The sequence below is a fragment of the Alligator sinensis genome, unplaced genomic scaffold (genome assembly GCF_000455745.1).
Source record: "Alligator sinensis unplaced genomic scaffold, ASM45574v1 scaffold858_1, whole genome shotgun sequence".
In the NCBI taxonomy this organism is placed as follows: Eukaryota; Metazoa; Chordata; order Crocodylia; family Alligatoridae; genus Alligator; species Alligator sinensis.
Window position 1 is genome coordinate 1,748,896 of NW_005842079.1, and position 16,523 is coordinate 1,765,418.

General features: G+C 44.8%; 1 protein-coding gene and 1 long non-coding RNA gene across 2 annotated transcripts in view; one reads left to right on the plus strand and one right to left on the minus strand.

The window, feature by feature from the left end:
- The window catches only part of CACNA2D2 (calcium voltage-gated channel auxiliary subunit alpha2delta 2), a 750,433-nt gene that overhangs the window by 726,414 nt on the left and 7,496 nt on the right, over positions 1-16,523 (minus strand). The gene's annotated exons all lie outside the window — the stretch shown is intronic.
- The window catches only part of LOC102380165, a 41,124-nt gene that overhangs the window by 22,556 nt on the left and 2,045 nt on the right, over positions 1-16,523 (plus strand). The window contains exons 3-5 of the long non-coding RNA XR_323837.2: positions 5,673-5,805; positions 5,907-6,030; positions 6,124-6,215. This is a non-coding gene — a long non-coding RNA (uncharacterized LOC102380165). The remainder of the gene's footprint in view (positions 1-5,672; positions 5,806-5,906; positions 6,031-6,123; positions 6,216-16,523) is intronic.

The following is a 16,523-nucleotide window of genomic DNA, read 5'->3' on the forward strand; positions in this document are numbered from 1 at the left end:
GGGTTTCCCCCCCCCCCCAAGGGGGAGAACCTTGCATTTATCGGAGTTGAACACCATCAGATTCTTGTCCGCCCACTTGCTGAGCCTGTTCAGGTCAGCCTGGATCACCCACCTGTCTTCTGGTGTGGATGCTTTGCCCCAAAGTTTGGTGTCATCGGTGAACTTGGCCAGTCTGCTTCTGACTCCAGTGTCCACATCATTAATGAAGAAGATGTTGAACAGTACGTTGTCACCATATCAGTCACCTCAGTCTCCTCATCCTTATTATGGCTGTGAGGAGACGGAAGAGATCCCAACCCCCAATGCAAGAAGGCCCTGGGAGAACAAGTCTTAGCAAAGGCTCTGAAAGCAGTATGAATTATTGAAGTCCTCTATGATGTAATGATAGATGCACCAGGTTAGTTTATTCTGTGTATAATTCATGACTCGAGAGGCTGACAGGGAAGTAGGGAACATCATTGCAACTGTTCATTTCAGGAAATACTCACCGTTGTATGGAAAGCCACAGATCAGAAATTAGCAAAAGAATAGAGTCTGGTCCTAACTGCTAGACCACTATTCTAACCAGGGCTCATCTCCCCCTTATTCCCATGAGATCTGCTTGATGAGGTGTGGGACAACTGTCCCATGGTGGTAAACAAAATTTGCACTCTGAATGTGACTTCTGAGGATGGCCATAGAATCAGAATAGTAAAAGGACCATCTTATAATCAGCAAGAACTTGCAGCAAGATCAGTACAAGAAAAATCCATTCCAGTGTGAAGTCAGAGACACACAGACAGCTGGACTAGTACCCCAGCAGTCTGCAGCATGTTGAAAGACTGCACCCAACATCCTCCCCACTAATGTCTCAAGTATCCAAGGCTAGGCTCTCTGCAGCAAATAATTAGGTCTTTCAAAACACAGATGACTAGCCACAGGGCCAGTGTTGAGCTGGATCAAAAAATAGGTTTGTGTCTATGATTTCTTCCCTTACCAAACCAAGATATCCAACAATTCCACAAGGGCCTGATGTTATAAGAGATACTCAGTGGGCGCTTCTACATGAGAGGCTTTAAGTGCAGTAGACATTCTACTGTGCATTAGTGCAGCAGGCAAAACCCATGCTAATGCACAGCAGAATTAGTCTACTGTGCATTGGCATCACCAAAAGAGTGTGCACTGGCACTAATGCGCCGTAGCACCAATTACAACGCATTAAAGGTAGTACCTGTAATTACAGGTCATAAACTTAACGTGCTGTAATTACAGTGCATTAATGAATGTGTAGATGCTCCCAGTTGCTCTATTTCCACTGTACCTCAGCTTCCAGCTACATTCACCCATCATCTACAGGGCTGTTTGAAACAGTCTGTCATAGGAGTGCATACAACATCAAGGGCTTTCTAGATGCCATTTCAACATGGTGTCTGTTTAGTTAAAGCCCCATCTTAAACAACACCTCTCTCCACCATTAGTCCATTTGAGAAATTCCTGCTTCTGAGAACAGCATCATAAAGAGGGGGTGGTATAATCATTGTTATTATAAAGCACTTAGCGATGCTCAGTCATTGCATCTCTTGATAGCCAAACATCCAGAACCCTGTCATTTTACATGCAGGCTACCTCATTCCCAGAAGCTGTTTGCTGGATTGTTCCTTTTCAGCAAGGCACTCAGGTGAAAGAGGAAGTGGGAAAAAGAAAAGCATTAAAAAAAAAAAAATTAATTTATTGCACTTTGCACCATTATCTCAGTGCTTTATGATACAAGCCTAAAAGCTGCCCACAGTACCTTTGGATTGGATTGGTGCTGGTAAGGCAGCACAGATCTAGTGTGAAGCCTGCGGTACTGGAGCACTGAGCTATATCAGGTTTTGTCACAATGCCCCTGCCTTATTCAGTGTTCCACAATAGTAGAGACAAAATATTCAGCTTTAACAGATCACAAACATTTGAAGGTAAGCACAAATTTCACCTCATACAATGAGACAAGTGGACACAACCCCTACCTTCCCTCACACAGGCATGGAAGTATAATGGAGATGCACCTCACTGCATGGAGTGGGGCTGATACTAACCAAGTCCAGAAGGTAACATGGGACTTGTCATGCATAGTTGGACCACTGATACATCTAGATCAACTTCCTGTCTCCCGGGATAGTCAATTCCCTGTGCATACATCTCTCTTCCTCTAGGATAGGGATGTCAAAAAATGACAGGCCCTCAGCTGGATCCAGACCATGGGGTTCATCCCAGGCCAGATCTGTGGGGCCAGTAGAAACTGCAGTCAGTCCAGAGCCAGCAGAACAAATAAGAACTGCCTCTCAGTCATGTCCATAGCCTGATCTAGGATTTTAAAAGGGGGAGAGGGTGTACAAACAGCAACCTGCACTGCAGAGGAACTGCACTCCCCCACTGGAATGGGCAGATCATGCCGCAGGAGCAGCAGCCAGAGACATGCCCCCCCCTGCTTTTTTTTTTTTTTTTTTTTTTTTTTTTTTTTTAAGTAAAAAGTCCCCAAATCAGGTAACAATTCCTCCACTCCCTTCCCCTCTATGCTCACGGTACCTCCCCCATTGCCCTCCCTCCCAGTTTCACCTCACCCCCTCAACTTCTGCACCCAGAAGCATAAGTAGAGAAGGGGAAGCCTACTTGCCACCACCACCACCACCACGGGGGGCAGCAGCAGCAGCAGCATAGGCAAGGGTGAATCCCACTCTGTGCCTGCTGCAGGCTGGTGGGAAACACCCAGCTGGGCAGGGAGGGGACCCTGCCCACCCCTGCTGTCACTGTTCCCTGCTGAGCCCATTTCCCCATGCAACCTAAGTGGGAGGGCAGGAACAACTCTGGAGTTCCCTCCACCTCCGAGTCAGCTGCAATGGTGGGCAGGGGACAGGGAAATGCTGCTGAGCAGAGAGGGGAAGGAGGTAGAGAGAAGAAGATATTCTTACCCAATTTAGGGACTCAAAAAAAAAAAAAAAAAAAATCCTCACTTGCCTCTTACAGTGTAGTTCAAAAGGCTAGGGAAAAACAAACAAACAAAAAACAAACAAACAGCCTGTGCTACTGCACCCCCTCTGGATCCATCCCAGCCATTTGCAGAGGTCTGTAGACCCCAATTCTATAGTAGGCCTCTGCAATAAGATCCCTTCACCCCCAAACTTCTGGGCCAGGGTGTTTGACACCCCTGCTAAGGAACAGGACTGCAGTGGGAACACATTTGAAGTGCCCCCTGGTGCTCACAAGGAAGAGCTACATCAGATTGTCTTTCCTTTTAAAGGGAAAAGAAGCTTACACGCACAGAAGTGAAAGGCTGAAGGGGTGAAAAAGGCAGAGACAAAAAGTTAAAGTCATGTCCCTTCCTCGGCCAAATGCCCCAGAGTAATAGATAAGCAATATATGCATACTGCCACTCACCTTGTACCATCACTTATTCGTTACGATTAAACAATTTCCACCCCAGATATTCAAAAGCAAAGACCATGGAATAATGTTTTCACCAGGTTGTTTATCATGCATTAACCCATCCTTTTTAAACACGTTAGACAGGCAAAAGCTATCACTGTTCTCATAGATAAGAAAAACTGAGGTTAAGTAAGTTGCTGAAGTCCAACCAGCTTGTCAGTGGTAGAGCCATGGCTAGAACTCAGAAGCTTCTGACTCCCAGTTCGATGTTCAAACTCTTAAGGTGGTAGCAATAGGTTCTTGCAACAGGAAATGTGCATGCAAAACAGTACTCTGTGGTACCTGCCCTCTTCAACAACCCAGCATGTTGTACTCATGCACATGCATGCTATAAATCAGATACAATTCATTTTTCTATTTTTAAATGCCAAAATTCATTTATAAAATTCAAAACATGTATTTTCAGGAAGTCAAAAAGCTTGTGCAGATATTATTCAGGTTTGTTTCCCCACTTTCCCCTAAGGAGACAAAAACAGTTTTTAATGTGGTCTTCTTGATGGGTCTTATGACATCATCAACCCCTTTCTATTTAGAATAATGACTTCTTCCACACGCCAAGAGATTTGAAATTACCTGTGAAATATGTTTCCCTAGGCACAGGCTCAAGAAGCATGTAAATTACCCAGCTTAATGGCTTCTAGAATTTCTCAGACACAGGCCTGCATGTGCACATACAGCCCCCTCCAGCTAGAAAGTTTCAGATGCTATCACAGGAGCCATGCAAAGGGGTGAATTTCTGAGGGATAAAGGAGCGCTATTGCTCCAAGGTTCCCCGAGAGCTGGTTCAGACACTGGCAGGTTGCCTTTGGGTGTCAGCTTCCAACTAACACCATATTAGCTACCACACAGGTCACATTTCTGTACACAAACATCCCACATGACTCTTTCAGGTTTGGAGAATCCCTATACCTACAAAAAAATAACGGCAAATATCATGGGTATATATATGGCTTCCCCTTTCGCCACCACATTTGAGAAAGTCCTTGAATTCCGCTTCTTCCGCAGCTGCCCTCTCATCCCCCTGATATACCCAAAGGTACATCAATAATATCTTCCTTGTATGGACACATCAGAAAATTTTTCCAGAGAAATTTCACCAGGACTTTACCAGCTTCCACCCCTCCATCGAACCAACTCTGGAATATTCCACCGAGCAAATTCATTTCCCCAGACCCTACAGTGAAGGTCACCTAGGAGCAACATCAGCACCACATTGTATCAGAAACCTGCAGACTGCCGCAGCTACCTTCACACTTCCAGCTTTCATCCTGCACACACCCCATGGATCCATCATTTAAAGCAAAGTTCCATGTGTCTGCTCTCTTCCTACCAACCAGGATGCATACCTCAAGGATCTGAAGCAGGGATTCCTACATTTGCGATACAACCCCAAAAACTGTAGCCATTTAAAATGAAAAAAGTCAGACTCCGCCCTTGTACTAATACAATACCTACGCCAGGGCAAGGACAATAGAGTCCTTCTGGTTACCACCTACAGCTCTCCCCCCTCATTAATGCACTCCAGCCCATCCTGGAAAAGGATGACTGTCTCAAGGTAGCCACTCATTGCTGACCTCAGGGTAGCTGTTCTCAGGTAGAGAACATTTAAGAACCAAGTTGAACAGGCAATTGTGGAACAAGAAATCCACAAACTGGAGTGTGCTAAGCATGGTTTAAATAGAGACTATGGATTCTTATCCTATTACCTGGATTTGTTTCTGTGACCCCTTTGTTCCTATGGATTCTTTTCTTGTATGCCTTTCCTAGCACTGTCTCCCTGTCCCTCCTCCCTTTCCGACCTTTTGTATTCAAATCACTCTACCCATTTTATACACTGCTCTGTGCATGTCCTTTTTAAACAACTGATGAAGTGAACTTCAGTTCACAAAAGCTTATACTTTAGCCAGTCAAGAAGGCACAAATCTACCCTGCTTTCTGAAGTCAAGATACTGCAGCATTATACAGCCTCAATAAAAAAAAAAAATGGTGCATCATCAGCACAAAAAAGTAATGTTAGGAGTTTTTCTTGGGAAAGGTGCCTGGCCATAATTTACATGGCACAAGCAGCCAAATGTACAATGGCTTATGCTGCAGAATACCCCCATTTAATTTGAAAAGCCTGTTGTAGCACACTAAACACTTGGCAACAATCATATCAACTCTTCTCTTAACTGTCCAGAGCACCAGCCCTATCCAAGAGCATCTCTCTCTCTCTCTCTGGTGCTCAGGTACTAGCCAGAGTTTTATCCACAGAGGACCTCTGGATCCCAAGAGACAACTCCAATCCATCCCCAAATCCTCCAGGCTTGTACCACTGCATTGACTGAAAAGGGAGGGAGCACAGGTCATCTGTAGGAGCAAGTGAGTGGGAATTGTATGAGGTGGGGTCTATTGCCAGCTCTACCACAGACTTACTGCTTGGCCTGGTCATAGAACCCCATGCCTTAATTTTCCATTTTCAGGTGAAAGTAACAAAATGCAAGTGTTATTAGCAAACACACTGAAAGCATTCTACAGCAGAAGGGGACCAAAAATGCATGTAAGAGGAGAAAAAATGCCATTGCCTCAGAAGAGAAGGAAAAAAAGGTAAGTCAGCCCTGAAAAGAGAATGATCTACTCATCCCAGAGGGCAGGACTGAGGTAGAGAATCCACTAAAGATCTGGTCTTCCTGCTCCTAGAGACTTCCATCTGCAGAGCTGGCGACTGATCCTGTTTCACAAGAGCCCAATGAATCAAGAAAGACCCTGAGAACCTACCCTGGAAGAAACTAGTAAGTGGGAAATATCTTTGTCTATAAGATAGCACTGAACATAGTGGGCCAAATTCATCTCTGGGGTAACCCAACTGAACCCAACAGAGTAAAACCTGAAATCAGTGTGTCCCAATGATCTTCACAGGGGTTTTTCCAAAGCTAGTCCACCCTCATTCTGACAGGCTGTAACACACTTCCTAGTCTCATCCATCCTACTAAGCCATGAATCAACAGAAGGCTTGGTATCACGCTGCTCTCATTTTCCTCTGCTGTAGTTAGGATGAACTACTCAAACAAATTTCAACAAATAAGAATTTAAAACATGACAAGCTACATTTCTCACTTCCAAGGAAGCCATCAACAGATTTTTCAAGGCCATTTTCAAGTTCAAAATTAGCTACAAATCCAGGCCACCATCACTGTCAATTTCTACATAGCAGAGGTAAAATGTTAAGTCCAAGTAAAGAAATAGCAGGGTAAAAGCAACAGAAGGATCAAAGTTGTGGAAGTGAGGTGGGAACCCCTTTCCTCTCCCTACTCCCAAGCAGGACAATCCAGAAGTGACAAAAATGTTGAAGTGTGTGACTTGGGATATTCTCTATTTCAACTAAGGGGTGCACCAATAAAGATTTTCTTGGCCAATACTGATAGCCAATTATTAACCTGCCATATCGGCCAATACCAATCCAATAACCGATTTACAGGAATGCAGTTGGGCAGCATGAAGAGCAGCTGCCTGCAGGTAAGTCTGTGGAGGGGAAGGGGAGAAGGGAAGGGGCAGATCAAGCCCCCCCCCCTATGGTGAGGGAGGGAGTGGGGAGCAGGACTGAGCTGCAGGTGGCTCATTCAGGGGATCAGCGTCCCGTCACTTAAAAATGGCGGTAGCTGTGCTTGAACTAAAGCTTGTCAAATGAGCTTTAGTCCAAGCCCTGCCACCACCATTTTTAAGTATCAGGATGCTTTTAATTGGAGTGGAGCCAAGTGGGGCAAGGGGGGATAAAGGCTGCTCAGTGGGATTAGGGCTCTCTGCTCTATTGCCTTTGCCCCAGGAGCCCCATGCTGACCACACGCCCCTGTCTGCCTGGCAGCAGGAAGCACAACTGACTGCCCCCACCGCTGCCAGGTGGACAGCGGACGCACAGGTGGCATGGGGCTCCTGAGTGAGAGGTAGCAGAGCTGAGAGCCCTGAGTCTGCAGCAAGGAGCCTGCATCTGCCCCCCCATGCCTCCCCCCGAGAATGTGCGCAGAAGCGGAGACCTTCCTTCCCTGCCCAATCCCTCTAGATTAGCCGCCCACAGCTGTCCTATTCCCTACTCTGGCCTCATTCACCATCTCGTCTGGGCAGCACCTCCAGCCCCTACCCTACTCCCTCTCTCATTGTGGGGGCCTTTATCTGCTCCCCCATGTCCCTTCCCCTCCACAGACTTACCTGCCAGGTGCTGTGCGTCTGTGTGGGTCTGTATAGCTGAATGCATACATTGTCTGGGGGCCCTGGCTAGAAGGCATATTGTATTTATCAGTGACATTAATCAGCTATACTGGCCCAAAAAAAGCTGATAGTTGATAATGTTAATTTTCCTCTTATATCAGTTGCATATTGGCATCGATATCTAATTTCTATTGTAGAATCTGGACATGTTTACTGTTTCACACAGTACTTCACGTAACATTAAAAAACGTTTTAGTCAATTACAGACCAATCCCTATAGGACACATTGCAAAAATGATGTGGCCAGTTCTGTAGCACAACAGCAATATTTACACTACTATTTTAGGGCTGGGCATTGAATATGAATTCTGCATCCACTTAAAGCAAAGCATGAATTCAAGCAGGCAGATCGCAATTATTCCAATTAGAACTTGGCCCAGTGCAGTCAGGGCTTCAGTTTGCATAATATCTGAGGCAGGACACACTCAAACACCTGGCAGCCCCCCTTTCACTTCCGCAACACCATATTCAAAAAGTGCTGTGTTTTCAAATTTGGAGGACAAGTGCCATTTACTAAATCATCAACACCACTTCCTGCAACAGCATAGTTTTCTTTAGGAGGGGGTTTGCACACAAACGCTGCCTAGACCCAATACTGCTTACTTTAGGAGATCCAGCAGTCGAGATTAAATCCATCTGTTTCCGTGACCATACAGCTAAGGAAAAATGTGAATGGATTATACAAAAGTTACCATATAAAAATACATTTGGACATGGCAAATCCACCCGCACCTGCCATTCAGCTGCATTCCCACAGAACAGGAAAGACCATTTTCCAAGGAGCGCGCCATATATGCAGCCACCCTGAAAATGTGACTTAAGTGTTTTTCACAAAAGAGCCTACTTTGAGTGTCTCTAATCACGTTCATGAACTACTCAAAACATCAGCCCTTACAATACAAGACTACTAGGAAAAGGTGTCAAGAAGGGAAAATGAATACAGTTCCCATGTATCTGCATCACTATGGGTAACTCTTCATGCAAAATATTGGCCTCAGCATTCAGTCTGATCCTAGACTAGATAATATTGTACATTAAGGGAAATGAGGCACAAACAAGGCTGTCAGAATGGCATGCTGTACAAGATAGCACAGGGCTAAGGGAGAGGGGGAAAAAAAAAAAAAAAAAAAAAAAAAAAAAAAAAAAAAAAAAAAAAAAAAAAAAAAAAAAAAAAAAAAGAATCCGCTACCTAAGCGCTTGTGAAATAGGACCTGGCTGCAAGACACCCTTTCACAGCTGGCCATAGGACATTACAACTTCCTCTCATCCTCTTAGTTTCTTGTTTCGTTGACAAGGGAAAGACAGGCGAGGCAGTATGGGTTTTACCTGGGACCAGCTCCACAGCCCTAGACACTGCATAAGTGAAGTGAGAAAATGGTCCCATGTCCTCATCAGGCCTGTCAGGAATTAAGAGAAAGGTGGAATAGTCCCCATGCCACCCCACCCACCTCCAGGAGACAGTGACTCAAGGCAGTTCAGTTTTAAGGCCAATAAAGTCTGCAGAAAAAGAACAAAGGGGATCCCTTTAGTCTTAGGGCAAGAGGGAAAAAGATAGTGTTGATGTCGGGAGCACCAAGCGAGAATCCGTTACTACATTAGATGAATGGGAAGAGATGGCTGTTCAGAAGTATGCTACAAGGCATTTATTTTCTATTTGTACATGGATCTTAAAATGTCTGGTGCATTTTTTCCTTTTATACCATGTCACTGCCGTGCACTGCAGCGAGGGGTCTGGGGCCTTAGAAGGCCGTCAGGCGGGTACTTCTGAAGCTTGGAGTGGAATTAGGCACAGACGCTTAAAATCTGTTGAAAAGCAAGATTGTTTACTTACGCCATCAAGGTGGTGAATGACGGAGGTCAGATACTTGGTTAGTTACAGCTTAGAGTTCATTAGGTTGGTCTGCATAAGTGTTCGGGCAGAAATGGTCGGGCCGGCAGTCGTTGATTTAGGTCTGAGATTGGTCGAAGATGGGGAACTTAGACAAGTGATCAAATTGTCTAATTACTCTGACACATATGTTCAGAGGTCTCCAAGGTGTGTACGGAGGTCTCTGACTTTGCAGAAGTAAAAACGGGTTTTATTTGTGTAATAGCCAATTGGTTTTCGCCACGTCATAAATTTAATTAGAATCGCCAATTATATAGCGGTTTTTGCTAGGGTGTTATTTCAGGGCTACTCCCTGTATTACTCTGACCAATTATAATGATTTATGTAAAGCACAGAAGGTAAAAGTTTCATTTCTGTTAGTGGCGCAGCTATAAATTTCTTGTTGGCATGCACAGCAAAGAAGGCTGTTACTATCATTTTGTTAACCCTTAACCTAGTGCAAAATAAAACTGCTTTGAATGGTATCTCTTGCTTGTGGCATGGGCACTGCTTAATTGGGTTGTGACATACCACACTAAAATCAAGCCTCTGCACTCTTTAAAATTAGAAGAAAAAGGTCTGAATTCATCCCGGGCAGTTTCATTACCTTCAGCAAAATTACACCAGGAAACATTTGGCCCAATAATTTGAAAGCACTTGAATGGCACACAGCTTGTAAATACAGGTTTCCCTCGCTTTATGCTGTACATGCGTTCCTGGAAAACGGCACATAACTCTAATTTGCATAAAGAAAACCCACTTTACAATGTAACAAATAGGGATACATTCCAAGACCTCAATTGTACTGACCTGCAGACCCATTTCTACCACTTTTACAAGACAATTTTGGTACTCACCAACAGCAGATAGTACACACAAGCACAGAGCACTATCATAATGGGGATGGCAACTACAGAAACATGTGTTGCAGACAACAAGCAAGGAGCACAGATCCACACACAAGACTATATTTTGGTGCTCATCACTCCCACAGTGCACCACACAAAACAGCTGACTGCGGGTTTCCACCACACAGATCGCATAAGAGTGAAATTACCTCGCATACAACGAATTTTTGGTACAAAAAGGGTAAGTCACATAAGAGCAAATTTGCACATACAGAACCTGCATAAAGCAAGGGAAACCAGTATAGCACTGTAACAGAGAACAGCATACATTGATAAAGAGGATGACTTCTGCACAGTTATAAGTCCCAGTAGAGTAAGGATGTTTCAACCCTAAAACAAACAGGCACCAGTGTATATAGATGGGGTGTACATGTGCACATGTTCATTGCCTCACACACAAAGGAGAAGGGACAGCTTGTTATAGGCTTACACGGATTCATTCCTGGAGCTCTCGGAACTGCTGTCATTCCACATCAGGCAAAATAATGTACATCAGTGACCAAAGTGATGAAGACAATTATTAAGATTCCCAGGCAAACAAAATTATAAAAAAACCCCAACAAACAAAAAACCAACATGCACATAAAGGAAAGACATTGATTTTTCATACCTATCCAACCCACCCAGTTCTGCAGCATGGGCTGGATGGGAGAGGGAAAAAAACAGAATCCAGCTGAAGCTGTGACGCATACCTAACAGGTTGTAGACTCACACTCCTGTAACCTTCTTCAGCTTGAAAACTTTGAATAATTAAGTGGCATTTTTCCAATTTTTTTTTTCTGCTACACATGACAAGTGCTGCAATAGGTTTGCCTTTACCTTTAAAGAGGTGTTCCTTCCCCCCTGCAAAGCCCCTGAGGCTTATATCACCTGTACACGTGTTATTTTATTTTTCCCCTTACTGAGCATCAAAAAATGCAGTATCGATAGCAAGTACTTAGTATAGGGTTCTAATTTATAAGGCCACCTTAGACATGAGGAAAAGGTACTTTGACTCCTCCTGGTCTACCGAGGTCATTACATAGCAGTAAAAGGATGCTCAGGCAGTCATAGCCCAAAATTTGGCTAAATATTCAACACCTGATAAAAATTCATATTACTCTACTAGGCTTCCTGGCCCGTCTGTCTCTCACATGCAATTCCTCCTTGGCTTCAATGTTGCAGCTACCCAAAACCTAAATCAAAAGAATAAATAAATAAAATAAAAGTCAACCCTATGTTAAAACTGGGAATGCAAAAGATTGCATCTTCTCTTGTTACTAAACCACATCCCACGTAGGTGAACTTTGGACTACTGTGAAGCGATATTATGTAAAGTTCAACAGACCTCAGATTCTAGCTGAGAAAGACCTCCCCCCAGCCCCCTCTCCCTTTGGGCTTGTCTGTTCCCCTCTCACTCACATGTGTCTATCAATCTGGTTGCTAGGCAGCCAATTCACTGCCACTGCCTAGTGACTGGCCTCAGGCAAGAGGGTGCGAATTTAACCTCTCTATTACGTTGAGCTCCCACCTCATGACATGGGCTTAAGCCCCTGCAACTATGTTACTCCATTAGGTAATGGAGTGATGTTTTTCAAATTGATTGACAAGCATCAAATGACATGCATCTCTGACTGGGTCCAAGTGGTGAGGTCAGGAGGGCTATTTAAGAGTCCCTCCCAAAAGAAGACAGGTGGACATTTTGAAAACACACACAGAAGCATCGACTTTCACAGCTCTCTTTCATTTGCTGGATGTGGCAGTAAGTAACTTACCAGAAACGTAACTAGGAACTTAGTTTAATGCAATCTAGGTCACGAATCAAAGGGCTACCAAGTTGCTTCTGTTTGCTCGGGGTATTCTTCTGCTACTTCTCCGACTTGTACTCCCCCCTGCATACCCTCTCTACCCAATACGCTAGCTAGCACCAGGACCAAAAGGGACTTCGGGGTCTTGATTGACCACAAGATGAATATGAGCTACCAAGGTGACGCCGTGGCGGGCAAAGCTAACCAAACTCTGGCTTGCATCCACTGATGCATCTCAAGCAAAACCAGGGAAGTCATCCTCCCACTTTACTAGGACCTGGTGAGAGGTCAGCTGGAGTACTGCGTCCAGTATTGGGCCCCCCACTTCAGGGAGGATGTGGAGAAGCTTGAGAGAGTTCAGAGGAGAGCCACTGGTATGATCCAAGGCCTGGAGGGAAGGCCGTATGAGGAGAGGCTGAGGGACTTGGGACTTTTCAGTTTGGAGAAGAGAAGGCTCAGGGGGGACTTGGTGGCAGTCTACTACTTCATAAGAGTGGTACAACAGGACCTGGGAGAACCGCTGTTCACCAGAGCTCCTCAAGGGATAACAAGGTTTAAATGGCCATAAACTCCAGGAAGGCCCATTTAGATTAGATAAGAGAAAAAAAGATTTTTTACAGTGCGCATGCCCAGGGTCTGGAACAAACTCTCCCCCTAGAGGTGGTGCAAGCACCTACTCTGGACTCCTTCAAAAACAGCTGGATTTAGTTTCTTGCTAGGGTCACTTGATCCCAGCTGACTTCCCACGTATGGCAGGTGGGACTGCACCCAATGATATCATGAGGTCCCTTCCAGCTCCTGATGTCTATGAAAAAAAGAAAGCTCTGTTATAGCCAGCCTGGGTGTATATGCTTGAGGGATTGGATAGGCCATCTTGCTTCTTTTACTCGGCTGACTAAGGGAGGCTACTTTTTTTGCTTCAGGCTATAAGAAGCACCCAGATATATCCTGCTGGGGTTAAGCAATAGGGCTGTCCAAAATTTCACTGGCTGTTTCGATTTGACATTGTTTCGGCTCATTTTGAGCACAAAACAGCGAAACTGAATCAAAACGAAGGGCTTCAAAACAGCCTCAAAATAAAATGAGGCTAGTCGAAACATTTCAAGTTTCAAAGCCACCAGCAGCCAGGTGGAGGTAGACAAGCAAGAACCAGGGCTGCACTCCCAGTGGCTCCGGAGCCCCACGTTGCTCAGCCAGAGCACAACCCTAGCTCTCCCCGCCTCCCACAGCTGGGCTGTGGGAAGCTGATCATGGTGCAGGGGAAGGGAACTGAGCCCAGGCTCAGTTCACCTCCCCACTGCTACCAAAAAAATCGGGCTGGGGAGGGGAACTCAGCCCAGCTGAGTTCCTTTCCCCAGCCTGATTGTAGTGCTGGGGAAGGGAACTGAGCAATTGGGCTCAGATCTCTTCCCCAGCTCCCAGGTGGCAGCACCTGGCTTCCTTCCCTCATGTGGTAGGCAGATAGGGGGCCCGCAGCTTTGGGAGGACTGGCGCAGCCCCTGCAGCCCCCCTGGGGTTATGGTCCCCCATCTGCCTGCCAGATGAGAGAGGCTGTTTCGAGCTTCCCCATTATAGCAAGTGGGCAAAACATCAAAACAGTGTCACTGTTTCAATTAAGCTAAATGGAACAGCGGTTTTGAATCAAAATGAAATTCGAAACGAAATGCTGTTCCGTCAAAACCTCAAACTCAAGTCGAAACAGAACGGTGCCATTTCGCATAGCCCTATTAAGCAACTTGTAGGTCTTCAGAGTCTGTGCATCCTGGGTGGCACAGGGCCCAGACCAAGACCCAAGTCCAGGTGGTGGCAGCGCTACCCCAGGCTTGCAGGTGTGCTCCAGGAAGGGGGTCAGCCAGACGTGAGGCGCCCCAGAGGAGGCACTCAAAGCTTGGTTTTTGACCAGGCTCAGTGAAGTGGGTGGCTCAGTGCAGGAGCACCCCCTACTAGTCCACTACAAGAGTACTTCATCAATTCAGCAAGAGCATTGTAAGTGAGAGTGCTTTATAAATCCACGGGAGCATAAACACCTCACACGAGCAAGTCTCTTTTCTTTTTTTTCTTAAATAAGAAAGATAATCCCCTATTTGAAAGAAGAATGGAAGCCGCACATCCTGTGTCACAGGTTTGCACTTGCATAAAAAAGACCTACTAGGTGGGTGCAGCTACACATGCACTTGAATGCACAGTAACCTATTTTACTGCACATTAAAGCACCACATAAAAAACAACATGCTACTATGACAATGTGCAGTAAAATAAGCTATTGCACATTAAGCATAATTTAAAGACCATGTGCATTAAGGCAGCCGAATCCACACTTCTTCAGTGCCTCACATTGGAGGTACTAAATTTAAGTGTGAATTAGAAAAAGCACACTAATGCACATTTAGACATGCCTAGTAAGAAGCAGAATCTGATTTCAAAGCAGACTTGCACAGCATCTTCCTATTGCAATAAAGTTTCAGGGCCTAGTTCTGTCATGCCTTGAAAGGAGTTTATATAAGAGAATCATTTCCCCATTTGTCACCTGACCAGAGAGTCACACTCTCCGAATTCTTTCTATCTACTTAACAGTTTAAGGGGTAAATTTGCTTGCACTTGGAAAGACAGAGGAACAAAAAAAGTGGGAACACAGGATGCTTCTATTTATCCACAAGGCAGGTACCTGAAGGCAGCCGCAGCGTGAACTTGTGTCATGCCTGCTGAATCACTCATTTTTACCTCTTAAATCAGAAGGATCATGGGGACCAAGAGAGTCAGCTAGTTCCTGCCAGAGCTCATGATTACTGTACAACTGTGTCAGTTGACAACTCTTCCTTTTATGCTTGGATTCTCTAGGTAACCTGAAACTTGTACCTTTCTACTATTAACTGATCCATTTGCTCAGTACAAATTTGAATGATCTTCCTCCAATACAATGCAAAGAAGAAGACATGCACATTACAGCATCTATACATGTGGGGGGGTGGGGGGGGCACTTTAGAGTGGCTCCGAGAGCCAATCTAATTAAAAATGCCCACAGCATCATGTGTATTCAATGTCCTGTGCTTTAAAATGGCGGAAGGGGCACTTAAATTAAGCTCATCAAATGAGGTTTAGTTAGTGTTCCCACTGCCATTCTGAAACGTAGGGATGATGAATACGTGACACTGAGGCTGCTGGAGTGCACTAATTAACATGCTCCAGACTCACAGCAGACTCAATTAATCAAGTGTGCTCTGACGTGTGCTAATTAGCACACATTGGAGCAGAGGTCTGTCACAGGTATAGGTGCTCTTTGAGTCCAAAACCACATTCACTTCATTGAAACCCAAGCTTCCAGTGCAGCTGATACATTCAATTCTGCTGGATGCAGTAGAACACTCCCTCCCCGTTCCATTTCTTAGCAGCAGCAGGTTTATACACACTCCCATCAACATTTCAGCCAATGCTGTACACACACACAAAAAAAAAAGATCGAACACACACAGGATTTGGTTTAGCCAACTCCAAGGCAAAGCAGAAATGAGATCACCCAGGCCTTGCCATTGAAATAACCCTTCATGAAGTGAATGAACACATTGACTGGCCCCACCCCAGTATAAATGCAGATCTCATTTCTAACCCAAGGTTTATCCTTCAATGCACAGTAAAACCTTGATACATTTGCAATTCATGGCTCTCCACACCTATTTTCACATGAGAACAAACAGGTGAATTTCCCTATAGCCTCCCATTCCTTCTTAGCAAGACTCTAGTAACAGGGAGTAGTAGTGAGAAGGCTCATATTACCAAGACTGCGCAGTAAATTGTGTAAAAGTAATGAAATGTTCACCAACATACTGTGCAGTCCCATAAATAATTCAAAGTAACCCATCAGGTAAGTGAACATGCATTTTGTAATGCATTATCCTTAGTTTTCTATCATGCTTGTCCACTTACCAATTGGCAGTCTTAGTTCACAATGGATCTCCCAGTTATCAGTGCAGCAGGGTACATTCCAATCTCTGCAGCACCAATTCAAAGTCACTTCAGTAGAGTTACTCATTTGTACTGCTGAAAGCAAGACTGGAGGCTGCTCCATTAAAAAAATAAATAAATAAATAAATAAATAAGATGCAGTGCAATTCCTTTCCGTTACTGCCAATGGAAAGCAGGGGTCCTCACCTGTACTTTTGATAAATCTCCCCCTTAACTACATGCAAAGATTTAAGGGACTCTAAGCACCAGCATTTTATTGGGCCCCATCCATCTTCAATTTAATCCCATTCACTTTACTGGAGTGAGAGCAGGAAT